Source organism: Ovis aries, chromosome 1 (genome assembly GCF_016772045.2).
Source record: "Ovis aries strain OAR_USU_Benz2616 breed Rambouillet chromosome 1, ARS-UI_Ramb_v3.0, whole genome shotgun sequence".
NCBI lineage: Eukaryota > Metazoa > Chordata > Mammalia > Artiodactyla > Bovidae > Ovis > Ovis aries.
In genome coordinates, this window is record NC_056054.1 from 215982839 (window position 1) to 216003076 (window position 20238).

The 20238-nt window shown below is 38.1% G+C and overlaps 1 protein-coding gene across 6 annotated transcripts in view; it reads right to left on the reverse strand.

The window, feature by feature from the left end:
- The window catches only part of FNDC3B (fibronectin type III domain containing 3B), a 355159-nt gene that overhangs the window by 167905 nt on the left and 167016 nt on the right, over nt 1–20238 (reverse strand). The gene's annotated exons all lie outside the window — the stretch shown is intronic.

The window sequence follows — 20238 nt, forward strand, 5'->3', positions numbered from 1 at the left end:
CAGCTGAAGAAATATACATTATTCAAAACAATCTCCGGTATGTTTAAATATTATCAAAACTGAAGAGAATTATTTTGACTATTTTCTCTTCAATAGTTGGTATCTCGTGCCTTAGATCTGAAATGGATGAAAAGGAATTCTCCAGTTGCATAAGTCAAGGGGCTGGGAAGGAGGGAAACCGCTATGAATATCTTTATAAAGATTTAATGATTCCCAAAGCCTCAAATTCCATAAACTAAAGCTGTGCAGATAAGAGTATTCTAACAAAGTGGGGCAAAAAATTTCCTTTTTTGCCTTTAAAAGAATGCACTATTAATACATGCTTAAGCAAGTAAATTTTTAAATGAGTTTACCTCTTCTGCTTTAAAAAAGCTTTGGATTTAAAATTTTTATTTTGATTATTGTTTTCAATAAGCTACTGTAACACGCTATTAATTTGACATAGAAGAAACCTTTAAAATACTCCAAGCCCACTGAATTTGACATCTCTGATAAGGAAGGGAGTAAAAATAGACCATGTTTAAAACTAGGCACTACTACTACTAGCAATACTCATATAAAATTTAATTGGATTATTTCAGAGTAAAGCATTCAATTAACAAAAGATTAGTTTTCAAAATATTAAATTCTACAAATGTTAATGGCATGTCTAAGGCATACAATCAAAGGCAAAGCGATCACCAATTACCTAAGACATAGTTTGAGTTAAATATTTAATTACAAGGAAACTAACTGTCATAACATCAAAATCAATTTCTGACACCCTTCCAAAGATTCTGTGGCTAAACAGTTTCCCTGGAAGAGTACGACCTCAGGTTACAGGCTTTCAGTTTGATAGGTGGCTCCCCTATTTAGCAACCCATATCCCAAACGTCAATCCAAAGCCATATTTCAAGTCTGAGATGTGACTTCCTGGCTCCAAGTGCCCTGTATTGTTTATTTGCTTTCTCCTAATGTGTGTTGTGCCGCTGGCAATGAAAATTGCCCTGCTGTAACAAAAACAAAGAAAAATACAATACTTTTCTTGGCAAAAGAAGACAGACCCTGCCACCCAGTGCTGTATTTACATTTAAGTACAATACACCTTTCACCTCACAGTTCAATCCACTGTTAGAACTACTTCTCAGGAAAAGTGTGGAGGAACAGGCATGTCAGGGTGCCCATCAAAAGGTCTGCACATATAGGAAAAATACAAAGAAGAAGGGCAGAAAAGATTCCAATATTCATGTAACATTCCATATGAATAGAGTCACTGAAACTTCATGTACAACGTGCCAAAGCTCTGAACCATCTATCTGATAATCTAAATATGTACAAACTAGCACAGCAGTCTCTTACACTGACACACACTGGTAATCAGTTAAAGCAAAGGATGGCAATGGTATAAGAAAGGATAATTCCATAACCCCAAGGTGTTTTTAAGTATGAATCAAACTAATGCATTCACCTGTCACTGAAGACACTTTCCAAATTCATCCTTATCAGCTTTAGCATTTTTGCCATAGCCATTAAGGTATTTACTATATATTTTTATTTTAATTGATTTACTTAGAAAATCATAAATGACTATTTTACCCTTAGCCTGAGTACTATCCTTGAAATCCAAGGGTCAATGAACTCAGATATATAAACAGGCATTACAAACACACCCGCTGTCTAGTTTCATTTACCAGCTCACTATTCACACTGGGTTTGTAACCTTGAACAATTCTCTGAGCCTCACTTATCAAGTGTTAGTCGCTCAGTCGTGTCCAACTCTTTGTGACCCCATGGACTGCAGTCCACCGGCCTTCTCTGTCCATGGAATTCTCCAGGCAAGAATAGTGGAGTGTGTTGCCATTTCCTTCTGCAGGGGAACTTCCTGACCCAGGAATTGAACCCAGGTCTCCTGAATTATAGGCAGATTCTTTACCATCTGAGCCACCACAATTCCTACCCCACAGGACTGGATTTAAAGGTTAAACCCTAAAGGAGATCAGTCCTGGGTGTTCATCGGAAGGACTGATGTTGAAGCTGAAACTCCAATACTTTGGCCACCTGATGCGAAGAGCTGACTCATTTGAAAAGACCCTGATGCTGGGAAAGATTGAGGGCAGGAGGAGAAGGGGACGACAGAAGATGAGATGGGTGGATGGCATCACCAACTCAATGGACATGGGTTTGGGTGGACTCCAGGAGTCGGTGATGGACAGGGAGGCCTGGCATGCTGCGGTTCGTGGGGTCGCAAAGAGTTGGACATGACTAAGCGACTGAACTGAACTGACTGAATTCATGCAAAAGCACTTAGGGCAGTGCATGGCACAATAATCACTCATCAAAATGTTAGCAGTCTTTACAATTTCTTCTTTTATTTATAGCTTTTTGTTTTCTCCTGTTCTTTCATTACAATTACATTTTAAGCACTATTTTTTTTTAGATGCGTGTCCCTGCAACACATAAAATCAACACGCATATACTCTGTACGACACTGACTTAACGGCAAAAACTTCCTCATCAGATAAATATCAAATAGTTGACAGTATGGAGTGTGAACAGAAATGCTACCACCTCAATAAAGTACTACTTTTTAATCACCAAACTGTATACCAGACAAACAGTCTCTTAACCCCAGTCAAGACCCCTAAAACTGTTAAAGTCATTTGTATAAAATGCTTTAAAGAATGTAGGACCAGTCAGTGATTTACAGCCAGAAAATGTTTTCTTCCTGGCCTTGATTTCAAAAGTAGCCAAATGACTTTACCATGCTTGTTCCCCCTTCCTCTTGTCACTGTCATCAAAACCCTTTTAAAAAGCATTGCGAAATATACAGTAATGGTTTCTAAAACTCAGCTCTGCCTTGGAAGCTTAAGATTTCACTCCTTTCTGAAATAAACCATTGCACCCTCAGGCATTCAGGAGTTTCAAAATAAAAACCCTTTGCACAGTGGTGGTATGAGAAAAGTCACTGTCTTCCTAAATACTTATCTCCCAATCAGTGAGTTTAAGTGCTTCTGCTCAACTGTTTGTGTTTGAGAACCTCCTATACTATTATAATTTTTCCCTAATTAAAACACAAACTTCTCTTCCTAAACTTTTAGAATTACTAGATACCTTTCGATTTTTTAATTGGTGATCTCATGACACAAGATTTAAAGGATATAGCTATGAGAATACAATGGAAAATGGTTCTCTTCTTATTCAAACCATCAACACAGGATATGTGAGGCAGGGAGAAAAGCCACACAGTCTCCCAAACAAACTTCCTCTTTGACTGTATTGGGAAATCATTGATCTATTAAACTTGAGAAAAAAATTTTAATCACTTAAGATAGCTCGAACCCTCTTTATTTAAACATTCTTGGTACATAAAGGTAGGTCTACACAAATATACATACACATAGATGAAATAATTTGAATCTAAACATACACCTCCAAAACACTGATTTTTTTTTGAGAAACTAATTAAGAAGCTCACCTAGAGACCACATGAACTCTTCCACAGACAGATAAAAGATATCACGTGTACAATTTCTAGAACTGGAATTAGAATGTTAGCTAAAAGTCAAGTAATTCCATGAAAAACTCTCTTGGGAAATTTGATCTATTTCAGCTTTTAGGCTGTGACTTCAAGAGTCAAGACCTGCCCTCCCCACCCCTACCCTCAGCTTTTTTCACTGAACAAGATGTGACACGCAAATAAGAACTATGATCCATTTATAGTCATTAAAAATTTTAACTGCAATATTCACGTACATGGTCTAACATCTTAAAAGTCTGTTAACATTTGTTAGTGAATTGATTTTTCATTTACTTATAACAAACTGTGAACAGGAAAGGTTGGAGAGTAGCTTAATTATTCAACCAGTATTAATTCATACAATGATCCTACAAATTTATTCTCATATCAAAGAGACTGAAGGGAAGTCCAGCAATGTTGTATTTTTAGGGCCACACACAGCTCATGGAGCTATGACCCCACCAAGGCTGTAAGCCCATTCTACTTCACGTCATGTTTCTTCCCTGCTACTGGTGATCCCACACAACTCCCACATGGAGATACTCCTGGCTCTGATACTATTAATATACTCAGAATATTCACCTGTCCTGAGAGAAGAGGTAACTAGACTGACTCTTGACTGGAGGAGGATGTGCAAATGAGGTTCAGACACCTAGAAGTGGTGGAAAATGGGAATCCAGGGTATCAATTATCATTAAACCAGTCTCAGAAATAGACCAGCTATAAATAATTATATCACAATTTTGCCATTTTGAAAATGTATTGTATTTTTATGAGCTGAATATTCACCAGTAGGTAAACAACTGGTGAATAAATAGAATGTTATTACTGGATTTGTATATAAACTGGTACCTGTGTGCCCAAATGGCTAGTTTCAACAATAGCCATTAGTAGCACTAGATTACATTCTTAGCTTATTAACTTAAATATTATCTCGTTCAAGAAGAATGAAAGAGGGGGAAAGGATACAAGAGGACTGAGGGCACAGCACAGCAAGATGAAGGGAAACTAACGAGAAAAATAAAACAGGGGCAAAACCGGTGATGAAATTCAAGACGCCCTATTAAAAACAAAAACAAAAGCCTCCAGATCTTTCCAAATAGCCAAAAGAGAATTTCCTGCTGGCTGAAGTAGTCATAAGGATAAGACCACAGCTAGTAGGTAACCAGATAATTATGGTGAAAGCAATTACCAAGACAAACAGCCTAAATAAAAGTACACTGTGCTGTTTGCTATGCATGGGTCTAAGACTAAATACAAAATGTGAGGTCTTCTGGTGAATCTTGTGATTGTCTAATAATGAATCTCCAGTTACTTATGCTGATTTGAGACATGCAGACAAGTTAACAGATTATGTAGGCACTTTGGGGAGATTGTTGTTGTTGTTTAAGTTATTCAACACTAATTAATCCCATAAGAGGACTGAAAGGAATACAAAGATAAAACACAGGTCCTAACCTAAGCTTAAACTCTAGTGCAGTGGTTCTTAAACTTTAGTACACATCAAAATCATCCAAAGGGTTTCTGAAAATCCAGATGACTAAATTCCACTTCCTGTAGTTTCAAAATCAGAAGATATGGGGTGGATGCTAAGAGTTAGAGTTTCTAACAAGTTCTCAAGTTGGTTAAAAGACAATGAGCATACACAGCAAACATCACACTCAATGGTTAAAACACTAAAGCTTTCACCCTAACATCAGGAACAAGAGAAGGATGCCCACCTTCAACATCACTATCAACATTGTAACCAGAAGTCCTAGCTAGCAACTGGGAGAAAAAGAAAAAGCATCCAAACTGGAAAGGAAGAAGTAAAACCATGTTCGCAGATGACATTATCCTATATATAGAAAGTCCCAAAGATTCCATAAACAAAACACTATTAGATTTTTTAAAAGAGTTCAATAAATTTACAAAGTACAAGAGTAACAGACAAGTCAATTATGTTTCTATGCACCAGAAATGAACAATCTGAAAAGGAAATTAAGAACATAATTCTATTTACAGCAATATCCAAAAGAATAAAATACCTAAGAATAAATTTAAACAAGGAGGTGAAAGCCTTCTGCACCTAAATTACAAAACACTGCTGAAAGAAAGTAAAGAAGACCTAAAGAAGTGGAACCCAAGAACACCTAAACAAAGACATGGAATGGAAGACAGTATTATTAAGATGGCAACACTGGTCAAAGTGATCTACAGTCAATCCCTTCTCCAGAGGATCTTCCCAGTCCAGGGATCGCACCCAGGTCTCCAGCACTGCAGGCGGATTCTCTACCAGCTGTGAACCACAAGGGAAGCCCAAGATTACTAGAGTGGGTAGCCTATCCCTTCTCCAGGGGATCTTCCCAACCCAGGAATCTAACCAGGGTCTCAAACATTGCAGGCAGATTCTTTACCAGCTGAGCTACCAGGGAAGCCAAGTCAATGTAATCTCTATCAAAATTCCAAGTCTTTTTGGCAGACATGGAAAAGCAAATCCTTAAATTCATATGAAACTGCAAGAGGCCTCAAACAGACTAAAAGAATCAACTTGGACTCCTACTTGATATATACAAAAGTTAGACCTAAATATAAAAGCTAAAACCATAAACCCTTAGAAGAAAACATGGCTCTATTTTCATAATGTTACATTTGGCAACGGATTCTTAGCTGTGACACCAAAACTACAAGCAACACAAGAAAAAACAAGCAGACTTCGTAATAACTGCAAACCTCATGCAAAGGACAGTAGTAACAAAGCGAAAAGACAACCTATAACACAGGCAAAACATACTTACAAACTCTGTATCTAATAAGGAACTAGTATCCCAAATATATAAATAATTCTCACAACTCAACAAAAAGACAACCCAGTTTTTAAAATGGGTACAGAGCCAGCAAATATGAGAAGATGCTCACCACCTCATTAGTCATTAGGGAAACAAAACCACAATGAGGCACCACTTCAAACTCCTGTAACAGCTATTCTCAGAAAAATGGAAAATAAGTGTTGGTGTGGGTGTGGAAAAAGTGGAACCCTTGTACAAACTGCTGGTAGTCATGTAAAATGGTGCAGCTGCTGTGGAAATCAGTTTGGCTCTTCCTCAAAAAGCTAAACAGAAAAGTACTATATGGCCCATCAATATGATTTCTAGGTAAAATATACCCAGAAGGATGGAAAACTGGGACTCAAACAAATACACAAACACATGCTCACAGCAGTACTATTCACAACAGTCAAATGGTACAAAGAGCCAAAATGTCCATTTGGGGAAAAATGGGTAAATACAATCTGATATAATATACACATGGGACTAGTACTCAGTCATAAATGAAGTACCAAGTACTGATAGATGCTAGAAGGTTGAAAATATTAAACTAAGTAAAAGAAGCCAGACACAAAAGGTCACATACTGTGTGATTCCATGTACATAAAATATCCAGAATAAATAAATCAGAGACAAAATTCAGATCTGTAACTTCTGATGGCTGAGCAGTGGGAATGATTTGGGACGTTAACTGCTTAAAAGATGGAAGCATTTCCTTTCGGGGTGATGAAAATGTTTTAGAACTAGAAAGAAGTGAATGCCCAACACCGCAAATGCACTAAATGCAAATGAATTAAAATAGTTAATATTATCTAATAGTTCATGTTAATATTATATGAATTTCACCTTATAATTATTTACATTTTCTAAAATAATGTTACATGATGAGTACATAACCAAAAAACTATAAGATAGTAAAACTGTGGTTACTAATAAACTACCAAAAAGCAACTGAACACAAATCTCCTAGAGCACATTTCATGACTTGTACATTAATTTCAGGGAGGATGCTATTTCTAGACACTGTGCTATGCAAAACCAGTAAGCTGCATTTTCAGTCCTCAAGGGACTGACGGTCTAATTACGGGGTACAGGTATATAAACAAACGCACACAAGGATGCATTTCAGGCACTGTCTAAATTCAGCAAGATTTTAAATGATTATCATCCTATTAACATGTTAGTGATTACAGAAATGAGCTGTTAGAAGACCCTCAGGATTTGGGAGAGGTCTCACTGTTTTACAAGTAAAGAAACTGAGGCCCAGATGCAAGCTGAGCATCAGGCAGGTGATGGAACAATAGGGTCTGGAAGTCAGTTTTTATATAGTTTTTAGCTCAGTGTGGTTTCCTTCAGGAGTAAGTTTTGCCGTTTCTTAAAATGTTGCTGCAAAGGCATTTTTTTTCTCTCTCTCTCAAGGTGAAATTTTCATATACAGTCAGGTACAGACTGCACATCTCTCTGGCTCAGATGTACTGGTCTCTCCAATCTGTAACTACTTCTTCCCCCAGTCATCCTGCCAGAGAGGGAACAGACTGCAAAGAGCAGAATCTGAGCAGTGCAGGAAGAAAACCCTTGGAGCTAGGGAGGCTTGGGTTTGACTGTGAGCTCTACAAATTTCTAGCATGACCCTGGGCAAGTTACTTAAAATCTCTCTGACAGATCAGCAGTTTTCTGAGTTACAAAAAAAAAAAAAAAAAAAAAAATGAAATAAAATAAAGCAACAAGAACTAATCTCAAGGGTTGTTCCAAGGACTGGCAGTTGTAAGGATGCATACAGAGCCCAGTATAGTACCTGATCAAATAATGGTATTTTAAAAACAACTTTAACATTGTGCCATGGAGAGAAATACAATATGAACAAAGAGGTTAATAGAGAATTTATCAGAAAGACAAACCTAGACAGCCTACAAAAGAAACAGAGACATCACTTTGCCAACAAAGGTTGTTTGCATAGTCGAAGCTATGGCTCTTCCAGTAGTCAGGTATGGATGTGAGAGCTGGACCATGACAAAGGCTGAGTACCTAAGAATTGATGCTTTCAAGTTGTGGTGCTGGAGAAGATTCTTCAGAGTCCCTTGGACAGCAAGGGGATCAAACTAGTGAATCCTAAAGGAAATCAGTCCTGAATATTCATTGGAAGGACTGATGCTGAAGCTCCAATATTTTGGCCACTTGATGTGAAGAGCCAACTCACTGGAAAGGATTCTAATGCTGGGAAAGATTGAAGGCAAAAGGAGAAGTGGGTGACACGATGAGATGGTTGGATGGCATCACTGACTCAACGGACATGAGTTTGAGCAAACTCAAGGAGATAGTGAAGGACAGGGGAGCCTGGCAAACTGCAGTCCTTGGACTTGCAAAAAGCTGGGCACAACTTAGCGACTGAACAATAACAGAAAGACAAATGAAGAGTTACATGAGCTCTCAAATGAGCGAGTCACTTGTTTTGCCCTTCACATTTTCTCCTCTAAAAATGTTTTTCCAGCTTATTGATTTAAAAAAATATTCTTTTAAAAAATAATACATTCAAGATACATGAAATATAATGATTAAAAAACAAGGAACAAATTTCTTTAAAAGGGAAAGATCGCTGCTTTGCCATAGTAATCTACTTTCCCATCCCTAATTACTAGCCCTTCCTCTCCCAAAACTACCTGTTATCTTTCCATAATTTCTAGGAAACCTTAGAAAATTGCAGGTGTCTAACTTTCTAAATGTCTGGACAACTCTATAAATAAGAAGATCAGCCTTTGTTTTCTGAAAGTCAATCCTCTACTCTCTGACACTGGCTTTATTACAAGAATTTCTAGTCTGGCTCAGCACTGTCCTTAAAAGTAGCAAGTGACCATAACAACAAATTGCCCAGTGACTAAAATATTCCTGCTGAAGTCTTCCTGAAGTAAACCACTCACAAAACTGAGCTGCTGATAGAACTCATAAATAATGGGATACCACCATCTTAACAATTATCCATTCAAAACACAAGAAGGTGCAACATTAGTTAAGTATGTTTCCCATTGTGAATTCAACTTTTTCTTTCCCAATATTCCTCTTTGAACTTGTTCTGTTACTTAGCTGTTATAAGGGCATCAGGAGTAGACTTTAATCTCACACCAGATTAAATTTCATCAATCCCAATGTTCCTTAGTTTCAATAAAATCAAGTTATCTACTTCATCAAGTTTTTTTAAGGTTTAAATGTTAACAAAATCTATATACTTATTGAGTTGTTATAGAGTGATTTTTTGTATTAGTTTACATTTTATTACATTCAATTCAATAAACATTTATTGTATGAGATTCTGTAAGAGATTAACCACCACACAGGAGACTTTATAACAGAAATGTTACTAACTACTACATAAACAAGCAGCAATTGTTTTATTAGAGGCCAAGAGCACTGGAGCTAGACAATAATCATCCATGGTGGGTAGAAGGAGCATATTTAAAACTCCCTGTGACTGGCATGAATGGTAAAGGAAGTTAGTGAATCCATTCACAACAGGCACGATGGCTAACACAGTTTTAAAAAGAACTTGATTTAAATTCAGGGCTACACTGGATGGGAGGGAAGTTTGTGGGACAATGGATACATGTGTATGTGTGGCTGGGGGCTTTCCCGGTGGCTCAGCGGTGAAGAATCAGCCTACAATGCAGGAGACCCGGGTTAGATCCCTGGGTGGGGAAGATCCCCCTGAAGGAGGAGGAAATGGCAACCCACTCCAGTATTCTAGCCTGGGAAATCCCACAGACAGCAGGCTACAGTCCATGGAGTCGGAAAGTCACAACTTAGCAACTAAACAACAACAACTGTGTTCACCTGAAACGGTCACAACATTGTTACTTGGCTATACCCCAGTACAAAATAAGTTTTAAAAATAAATATAGTCAGGGCTACAGAAATACAAGCTCTAAGACTGTTAAAGATATTAGATATCATGAGAGAAGCCGGTGATAGAGCCTTCAACTCCTGATTTTAGAAATCCTGGTTGCTGCTTTGTTCTTTTCAACAAACCTTTGCTGAACCCGATCTAGTTGCCAGACCCTGAGCAGGATGCCAAGGACACAATGACATTGAAGAGAACAAGGATTTCTGTTCGTAATTATGGAGAGAATGGCATGCAGAATGAGTAATGCACAGGTGCAAAGAAGTGTGGCCGGGGGGTGAGGGTGGGGGGCGGGGGCGGGGCGGGAATGCAGCTCTCTGCCCTGCTTCTGGCCTGAGATGTCTCTGACAGATAACTGTGTAACTCGGCATGGAGTCAGGCACATGGCCCAGACATCTCAAACTGCATGAGCATTTGGTAAGAATCTAGTCCAGCAATAGAACTGATTAAAGAATTAGTCAGGAGGTCTATGAAAAATGGTTCCAATGGTTCATCTTTGGGCAAACCAAGACATAGGACACTGAGTACACAGATCCAGCCTGATGCTGAAACTGGACCTTCCGAGGTCTTAGAGCCCTGCTTTTCATGCTAAACTTTCTCATCCTATTCAAACTTGGAATATAACTTACCCAGTCCACAGATGAAAACATTCAGTATCATCCTCCCAGTTAAACTTATCTAAATGAACACTAAGATTCAGTCCGTCTTTGATTTTTAATGTCAGGTTTTAATGGAAGATGATCCATGGATTTCCTTATTTATACTTAAACCAGGACCTTAGAAACTTCAAAGCTCTGAGGAATGATACAAACACAACTCATTAATACCAAGAATGGGCTTCTGATATTTTACAAAGAAAAGTCTCTGCAAAAGTTCACAGCAAAATTAAAGTCATAAAAAAGGCATTCACTGCAAAGCCTTTTGAAGCAAATCTTTCCTTGCATGTTTTCTCTATGTCCATCAACGGTATCAGAAAGCCCATCACATTTTCTTATTGAGGGAAATGAGGACCCTTTTGCCCAAGTACTGGTGTTCCAGCTAATAACTAATTCAAGAGGAAATTGCCAAAAAAACTGAGTTGGAATGGGTGAGTGTAAGTTCAGTGGGACCCTCCAAGACAGTCTTGGTGAAGGTAAAAATTTATTAGGGCAGAGTACTTAAAATTTCATTTTAAATGTACTGAAATAAAATGCAAACTGATGTTTTTAAGAAATAAGTCTATTAATTTTGTAGAGAAAAAAATTGGAAGAAAGATTATTCATTAGAAGGGCAATGGCAGACACAGAAACTATGCAATGTGCCAGCAGGAATGGGGCAGACCTTATTCACTGGGACCCTGAGTATTTTAAACGGGTCTCCTTCATTCTTGCACAAGCCTTCTCTGCTCTCAGAAAGGGTTCTGACTTCGAGACCCCCTGGACTGTAGCCCACCAGGCTCCTTTGTCCATGGGATTTTCTAGGCAAGAACAGCCTAGAAAATGGAGTGAGTTGCCATTTCCTCCACCAGGGGATCTTCTTGACCCAGGGATGAGTAAAACACGGTCCACTCTTCCTCCCCAGGTCTCAGTTCCCACCCCATTTGGCTGACCAACAAGCCTGTTTCTCCAGGGAAGGACAAACAACAAATAAAAGGCAGGACAGCAAATAGTTCATAACTCTGAAGAACTCAGGGGCAAATTTGCACTTCCTTACAACTCCAAGGTCATGCTGTAGAGGGGCAAGTTTGAAAATAGCACTGAGTCATTAACCGGACAACAGTATGTGACTGCATTCCTCTCAAGAGCTGTTTTACATTATCCATCTGTTAGAAATCAAAGAACATTTAAACATCTCCCACCTGAGAGCTGAATTACAAATAATAATAATGTATAGCTTTACCAACATATTATTACACAATATATTTGGGGTGGGGTGCGGGGATTTCAAGTATCCATTGCTCTGATGAGGTTTTAAGTCAACCACAGAGGATCCCTTTTAATTGCCCTCAAGGCAGGCTCTTCTGCTCTCCACCCCTACCCATCCCCCACCAAAAGCATGCTTCCCATAAGAGAAAGCCTTTAACAACATTCTAAAGGCATTTTATTGACAGCATCCCCACATGGCTTACTATCTTGGTTCTTTTAACTCATGTACCTCAAAAAAAGAGAGAAACGTCTGGGATCCATGGCATAGAACTGCTAAAGAAAACTAATAGCTATTATGGAAATAGAAAAAACAAAGCAAAACACTAATCCATAGAACACAAATTACAGTTTATCTACCTGATGCCATTTTTCCTCCAGTCTATAAGGTTACTGTATTTGCTCATTCACAATCACACATCAGGTTGGAAGTTGCTTCTCAACAGAAGACCAGCAATCTTCTGAAATTAACTTAATTTTACAAAAGTGTTGTGATTGCTAATGAAAACCCTCTAAATTGTCCAGTGGCTGGGACCTCATAATGGGCTTTGAGATGACTAGTTCAGTTTATAGTTCTAATGTCTACCTTACCTAAACCATGCAGAGGAAGCCAACAAAGTAAGTGAGAGTTGCTATAGACCAGATATGTTTACACAGCTTGTTGCATTTACTCTTTTGTTTGTATGTGAAAAACAAAGGGCAGGCTGAGACTGACAGTAAATAACAACTACAAATAGATTAGACTCTCCTATTTGAAGTCTGATCAAAGGCAGTCAGTAAACACCTCCAAGATCACTCTGGCTGGTTATTTTCTCAGCTATAAAAATGAGCTGACACAGTTATTGTTTGAGGGGCAGCCGACTGCTTTATGGCATAGATGCCTTCTTGTCCTGGCACACTGGTTCAACACAAACAAAAAATTTTCCTAAGTAAGCCACAATTCCAAGTACCAACTCTTCATTTACAAAGGGGCCTGAGACAAATGAAAACAGAGTCTAAGCTTGGGGAATAGATTACCAGAAAGATCTCCTAACTGATTAACCGCTGTTCTTTATGAGCTTAAAAAAAAAAAAAAAAAAAGCAAGCTTTTCAAGAGAAGGATAAATTTTAAACTTCTCTCATCCACACAACTATCAGCCAATCAGGAATAGCCAAGACTAGGTCTACAGGGATAGATAAGAAAAGGAAAATGCACAATTATCAATATGTTCAATGAAAAACAAAACACAGTAATTTCACTTATACTGCCAACAACGGTTAAACAACATAACCACAAATATACACAATATACAAACATGAGCAACTCATAAATCCCTTCAAGGCAAAATGTTCACATTACACCCCTTCCAGTCCAGACATCCCTACTCAGACTAAACTGTGAGAATCAGAAGATGTGAAACTCTTCATCTCCATCACTGCCCTTGAGAAACCGTTGTTTTGTGACTTCTCTTCCCCATCATATCACCTATAAAATAACTCCCATATGCACAAGTCTCTGAAGACCTTCTACTGAGGTACACCTTAAGCCTCATACTTACTAAGTGATCACCTTCACTTTTAGAAGAGTAAAACAATGTTATACATCTGATTAAAAATGTCGTGGTCACAGATATGAGGTCAGGTTTGTTAGGCAAGGTATTGCTGGAACAGAGTGAAGATTGGATAACAAGGAGAAAGAAGGTTTGGGGGCAGCAAGTTGACATTCTCCAGAAAGAAACAAGGAACTAGACAGATAGCGAATATAGAAGAAGGAAGAAGGAAAAATAAAAACACAAAAGAAGGAAATAATCTGATGGACTGAGGAGAAAATCAGACCATGTGGAAAAACCACACCCAGAAAATACATGGTCCCAATTCATCTCTACTGAATTGTTTTCCAATTCAATGTGATGCATTAGAAGGTCTGTGATCAGAGCACACATATGATACTCAAAATAGCAACTCAAAAACACCTGACAGTAATATAGACGCTGGTCAATGGTTCATTTCAGCTTTCAAATGGTATTTTTAAAAACTCTGATCTTCAACACACTCCATCAAAACCAACTGAAGCTCCATGAGATATGGGATCCAATCCATAAGGCCTTGGGTAAGTCACTTAACTGTGCATGTTAATGCCTCAAATGTAACCCAAAAGAAACCTAATGATTTTCATGCTTCCTTCTAGAGCAGTAGCATTGATGTCATTAGGCCTATCCTTGCAGACTACAGAAGAGAACTATTAGATGACAATCCCTAAAATCCTTCCAGTATAGTCAAAGCTGTGGTTTTTCTAGTAGTCGTGCATGGATGTGAGAGCTGGACCATAAAGAAGGCTGAGCACAGAAGAACTGATGCTTTTGAATTATAGTACTGAAGAATCCTGAGAGTCCCTTGGACTGCAAGGAGATCAAATCAGTCTATCCTAAAGGAAATCAATCCTGAATATTCATTGGAGGGACTGATGCTGAGGCTGAAGCTCCAATAATTTGGCCACTTTATGGGAAGGGCTAACTCATTTGAAAAGACGCTGATGCTGGGAAAGATTGAAGGGAGAAAGGGAAGGGGACAACAGAAGATGAGATGGTTGGATGGCATCACCAACTCAATGGACATGAGTTTGAGCAAACTCTGGGAGATGGTGAAGGACAGGGAAGCCTGGCTTGCTGCAGTCCATAGAGTCACAAAGAGTTGGACACGACTGAGTGACTGAACAAAAAAATGAGCCCCAAATGTGAATTACATTAGAATCTCTGGTGCCTTTTGAAAATGTTGATTTCTAGACCTCTAGAATCTGCTTCCTTTCACAGGCTGGCCAGCTCGACCTTCCTCATCCCTCACCTATATACCCCATTGGCTTTAATGCAGATGTCCTATGAATCAGTCAGATGAATAATAACCTAGAAAGAATGAAATAAAATTAATAAAAGAATAAGAGAAAAGAGTAAGCACATCCAAGATCCTTGAAGCACATCTCATTTGTACTTAATTTAAGTCAAATTAGCTGAGTCTTAATATCAGCACAATGTTTAAAAAAGTGAAGAGGGGAAAAAAGACAGCCAAGTTCCATAAATTTTATCCAATTAGTGGGTATTTAATTAAATATATATCAAAGATGACTATAATTTGGCTAAAAATACTCCTCCAGTTTAGTCATAATAAAGTAACTATTATACTCCTGTGGCAACAACAAAATCACAGAATTTCATGTAACACAAAATAATAAACACTCTATTAAGAAGCAGTCTAGGGCTTCCCTGGTGGTCCAGTGGCTGAGAGTCTGCCTGCCAATGCAGGGTACATGGGTTCGATCCCTGCTCTGGGAAGATCCCACATGCTGCCTGGCAAGTGAACCCTTGCACTTCAGCTACTGAGCCAGCGCTCTAGAGCTGGCAAGCTGCAGCTACTGAAGCCTGCTCACCAAACGCCTATGTGCTGCAACAAGAAAAGCCACCGAAATGAGAAGCCGCTGTAGCCCAACCACAGAGTAGCCCCCGCTCGCCACAACTAGAGAAAGCCTATGCACAGCAACAAAGACCCAGTATAGCCAAAAAAATAAATGAATAAAATAAACCTAAAAAAAAATGAACTGAGATCATTTAAAAAATAAAAGAAGCACTCTATACACATATTGCATTTATTTATATGATTACCAGGCATCAGTGATAGTTTAATATGAAACTCGATGCACCTAAAAATAGATAAACAGGGAAAACATTTGACAAAATCTTTGTAACTGTTTTTAGTCAACAGCCAAGATCACGGAATCAAAATTCCCTCAGGGGTGGGAACCATCTTAAAGGTCATTCAGTTCAATTCCCCAGCTGAAGCTCCTATACTTTGGCCACCTGACGCAAAGAACTGACTCATTGGAAAAAAAAACCTGATGCTTTGAAAAATTGAAGGCAGGAGGAGAAAAGACGACAATGGATGAGATGGTTGGATGGCATCACCGACTTGATGAACATGAGTTTGAGCAAGCTCCAGGAGTTGGTGTTGGACATGGAAGCCTGGCGTGCTGCAGTCCATGGGGTTACAAGAGTTGGACAGGACCGAGTAACTGAACTAAGTTCAATTCCTAACTTAAGGCTTGAACTGCTGATCAAAATCTCTAGTAGGTGGCCAGAATATTTTACATAACGTAGAATTCACTTTCTCAAAATGCAGCAAATTATTTTTTAGAAATCTTAATTGATAATGTTTTTTTTCCCCCCTTTTAATAAGCAGAAATCTGAATTCTGTTCTTCAGAGTGTTACAGACTAAATGTAATCTCAATCCCATAAAACAATCCTTCAGATATTTAGGGAGTTAAATCTCATCAGGCCTCCCAAAGACAAAACCATGTGGGATTTCTTTACCCTCTCCTTCTGTGATGTGGCTTCTAACTGCATCCCCATTGGTCATCCTAACAATCTATCTTGTCAATGACCTTTTTTAAACTTAGGTTCTAAAAACATTACACTCTATCACTCGAAGCACAAGATGTGGAGAATCATCACTGCCCTGGTCTATTTACAGTCAACAAGTCTATTTCAGGCAGAAGTAAGCCTAGCAGTCTCTCATCCACACCATGGCCAGCTCACTAATGATGAAAGTGAAAGTCACTCAGCCATGTTCAACTCTTTGCGATCCCGTGGACTATATAATCCATGAAATTCTCCAGGCCAGAATACTGGAGTGGGTAGCCTTTCCCTTCTCCAAGATATCTTCCCAACCCAGGGATCAAATCCAGATCTGCACTGCAGCTGAGCCACAAGGGAAGCCCAAGAATACTGGAGTGGGGTAGCTTGTCCTTTCTCCAGGGCATCTTCCTGATCCAGGAATCGAACCAGTGTCTCCTACACTGCAGGCGAATTTTTTACCAACTGAGCTATGAATCTCTAAATTTTCCATGCTTTTGGAGACCCATGAGCCTCTGCAGTTGGGAACTCAAACCACTACAGGAGTCAGGCAAAACCAGAACAACAGAGTACTGCCAAGTTCAAACCTGAGGGAGACCATGATTTCATAGTTTGTTTGTTTTTTTAATTTTAAATTGTACTAGGTTATTGAGGTCACCAGTATTAGAATCAGCATTATAGTCACTACTTAAATATTTATATCTTCACATTTATATGCTATGAATAAGTTTTTATGATATTATGTGAAATCATCTAGGTATTATAGTTTATGTTTTTTTGTTTTAAGTGTATTATCATATGAAATTATAACAAAGCCCACTTCATATTAAGTAGTCTTATTATCTATAACACAAAGGTTTTTGCAACAGAATAGGCATTACACATCCGATAATCAAGATACTTTCTCATTTTCAATCCCATCTTATACAAATACATCAGCTGCAAAATTTCAACTCTCTTAAGAATATGTATATAAAGAATGACAACAATTCTACACATGGGTAACACAGTAGATAAAAAGCAGATAACTTCTCAGCTGATGCTTCTCTCACTTGAGCCAGAAAAGAGAATGTTTTCTTCCCTAAAACTTTTGTTTATTCTTCTCAACTTTTACACCCTTTTGGGTATTTGCATGCAAATTTTTTCATTTTTTGTATGTCGCTACAAAGGTTTTTTTGAAAGTATACTACACAAAAATATAGAATCTTATGAAAAAATTAATACTTAGGTTTTCTTAAACCCTGAAACAATCTGATAGTGATTCATTTTACTGAAAAATATCAACAATTTTGATGGCCTTTATTTCATCACTTCCTTAACCAGCTCCCCTACCCAAGAAAAAGAATGAAAATAATAGCTTATAACCTACAAAGGCGTGTATCCACTTTCCAACTTTGCTAAATTTCATGAATATTTTGAAAGTGCCAATATAATCTGTGAAATATTCTGGAAAGGTTTTTCTCAGAGATTCTTGATTCTATTTGAATTTGTTATTTTAAAAAACAAAATTTTCCTTTTTCAAGAACTCGCTTTCTCATTTTACGCCACTCTGCAGGTTTTTCATGAGGACTGTTAGCAATTGTATCTATATTGGAATGGGCTTATAGCAACTTACAGATCTCTCAACTAGTGAGGTTCCCAGAGGGATTACTCACTCAAAAAATTAAATTTAAATTCATCTATATTTGTTAGTGGTCCAAAGTCTAGAATCTCGACTATGGCCCAACAGAGTAAGGAGCAGAAAAACAAATGATGCATGTTATTGTGTGTAGTATAGGGGCATATTTTTATAAATATCATATTCTACCAAGTCTACGATACTGTCAATAAGACAACAAAATTTTATATGCTGCTAACAAAGAAAAAAAATGTTGCCTTTAACTGACATTTAAAGATGCATGACAATTCAAAGGGTGTTAAAATGGGAGTTGAAATGCATCCTTTAGAATTCATGACATGTCTGAGAAGACACTTAAAGAAATTAGAAAATTCATGGTCCCAACCTTTAGACCTATCCAATGGTCCAATGGATGTTTAAGAGCTTTGTGAACACAATCACAAAATTTCCACTAACCCAATTTGGATTTATCATAAGAGCCAGCTTTAAGTCTAATGTCCCAGAAACTACCAAAACTCATTTCCTGCACAAAGTCTTCCACATTATAATTACAGAGTAGTTTGCTAAAATAAATGTATTCTGCCCCTCTCCGTTCTCCGTTAACTTCAAAGTTCCCCAGAAAAAAGCAGGTAACTGTCCCCTAGAAGGACTGGCAATTTCTAACACCAAAGATGATTTCTGAGAATAGCCATGCATCTCTAGCTTCATCATATCCTGAAAGTATTCAAAACCACTGGTTCAGGACTGTCAGGGCAATTATTTAACAAAGTAAAAAAAAAAAAAAAAAATTCACTTAAAAAAAAAAAAAACTTTTATATCTCTGGACAGTCTGTGAGCAAATAGTGTTAGGAAGGTTTGGTCATCCCATGGACTCAGCAATACATATGATTCGCATTAAAATGCCATGTCTTACAAATGTATGTGTTCCTAAAACTCATTCTCAACATAATGAAAATACTGCTTTACCCCATGTTTTAAAGAGTCCGGAATTCCTCTTAGTCTCAGTCTTGTAATGGAATAAACAACATTTTCTGCTTAAAAAAATATATATTATAATCTGTCTCCTCCATTTGCTTCCCACCTGCTTCCCTCCACTTCCACTCCCCACACCTTCAGAGGAAGGCTATATGGGGAGGGGCATAAAATAAATTCACATATTCATGTTTTGAAAAAGCCACTTTTGACAGTGGACAGTGTGTCAATCTAATCTATGCCATGCTATGCTACACTAAGTCACTTCAGTCGTGTCCGACTCTGTGCAACCCCAGAGACAGCAGCCCACCAGGCTCCCCCGTCCCTGGGATTCTCCAGGCAAGAACACTGGAGTGAGTTGCCATTTCCTTCTCCAACGCATGAAAGTGAAAAGTGAAAGTGAAGTGGCTCAGTCTTATCCGACTCTTATCGACCCCATGGACTGCAGCCCACCAGGCTCCTCCACCCATAGCATTTTCCAGGCAAGAGTACTGGAGTGGGGTGCCATTGCCTTCTCCAATCTAATCTATGACTGCACAGTAATTAACGTTCCGACTACTATTGTTCTCCAGCAGTTAGGAGAAATACCAGATGCCTTTAATTTGCGCTTCATCACTCCCTGTGTTTTCTTCATCACATGTGCTCACATCACACTATTCTTATTAAAGTCAGTCAAAGTAAAGGAAGAAATAAAGATGAAGATCTTAAGTACCAATGTATGGTCCTAACCTGGACTTTACAAGATGAGATTTACCAGGAAGTTAAAAAGCAAATATTTTCTTTAAAGACCCTGGAAAAAGAATCAGTGTTATTGATAAGGTTTTATTATCTTTTAATGTCCTAATGTTACCAAATTCACTACTCACAAAATGATTCAATACATGTGGGAGAGCCTAGCCTATCAAAATTTACCAAACAGAAACCTAACAATCTGAAGCATATGTACAAAAATTAAAGTAGCCAAATCTGACAGGGTGCTTTTTTCCCCTGTGGATTCTACTTTTCATTTGATATTCACTGTTTCTTAATGATTTACTCAATGATTAGGAAGCAAGTGCTAAATTGTTATGCTACTTCAACATTCAAGTGGCTATCAAGCAAAAGTAACACCAAATAAGTTTTCCAATTTCTCCAGGTTTTCACACAAATTAACATCTTAGCTGCAATTTACAGAC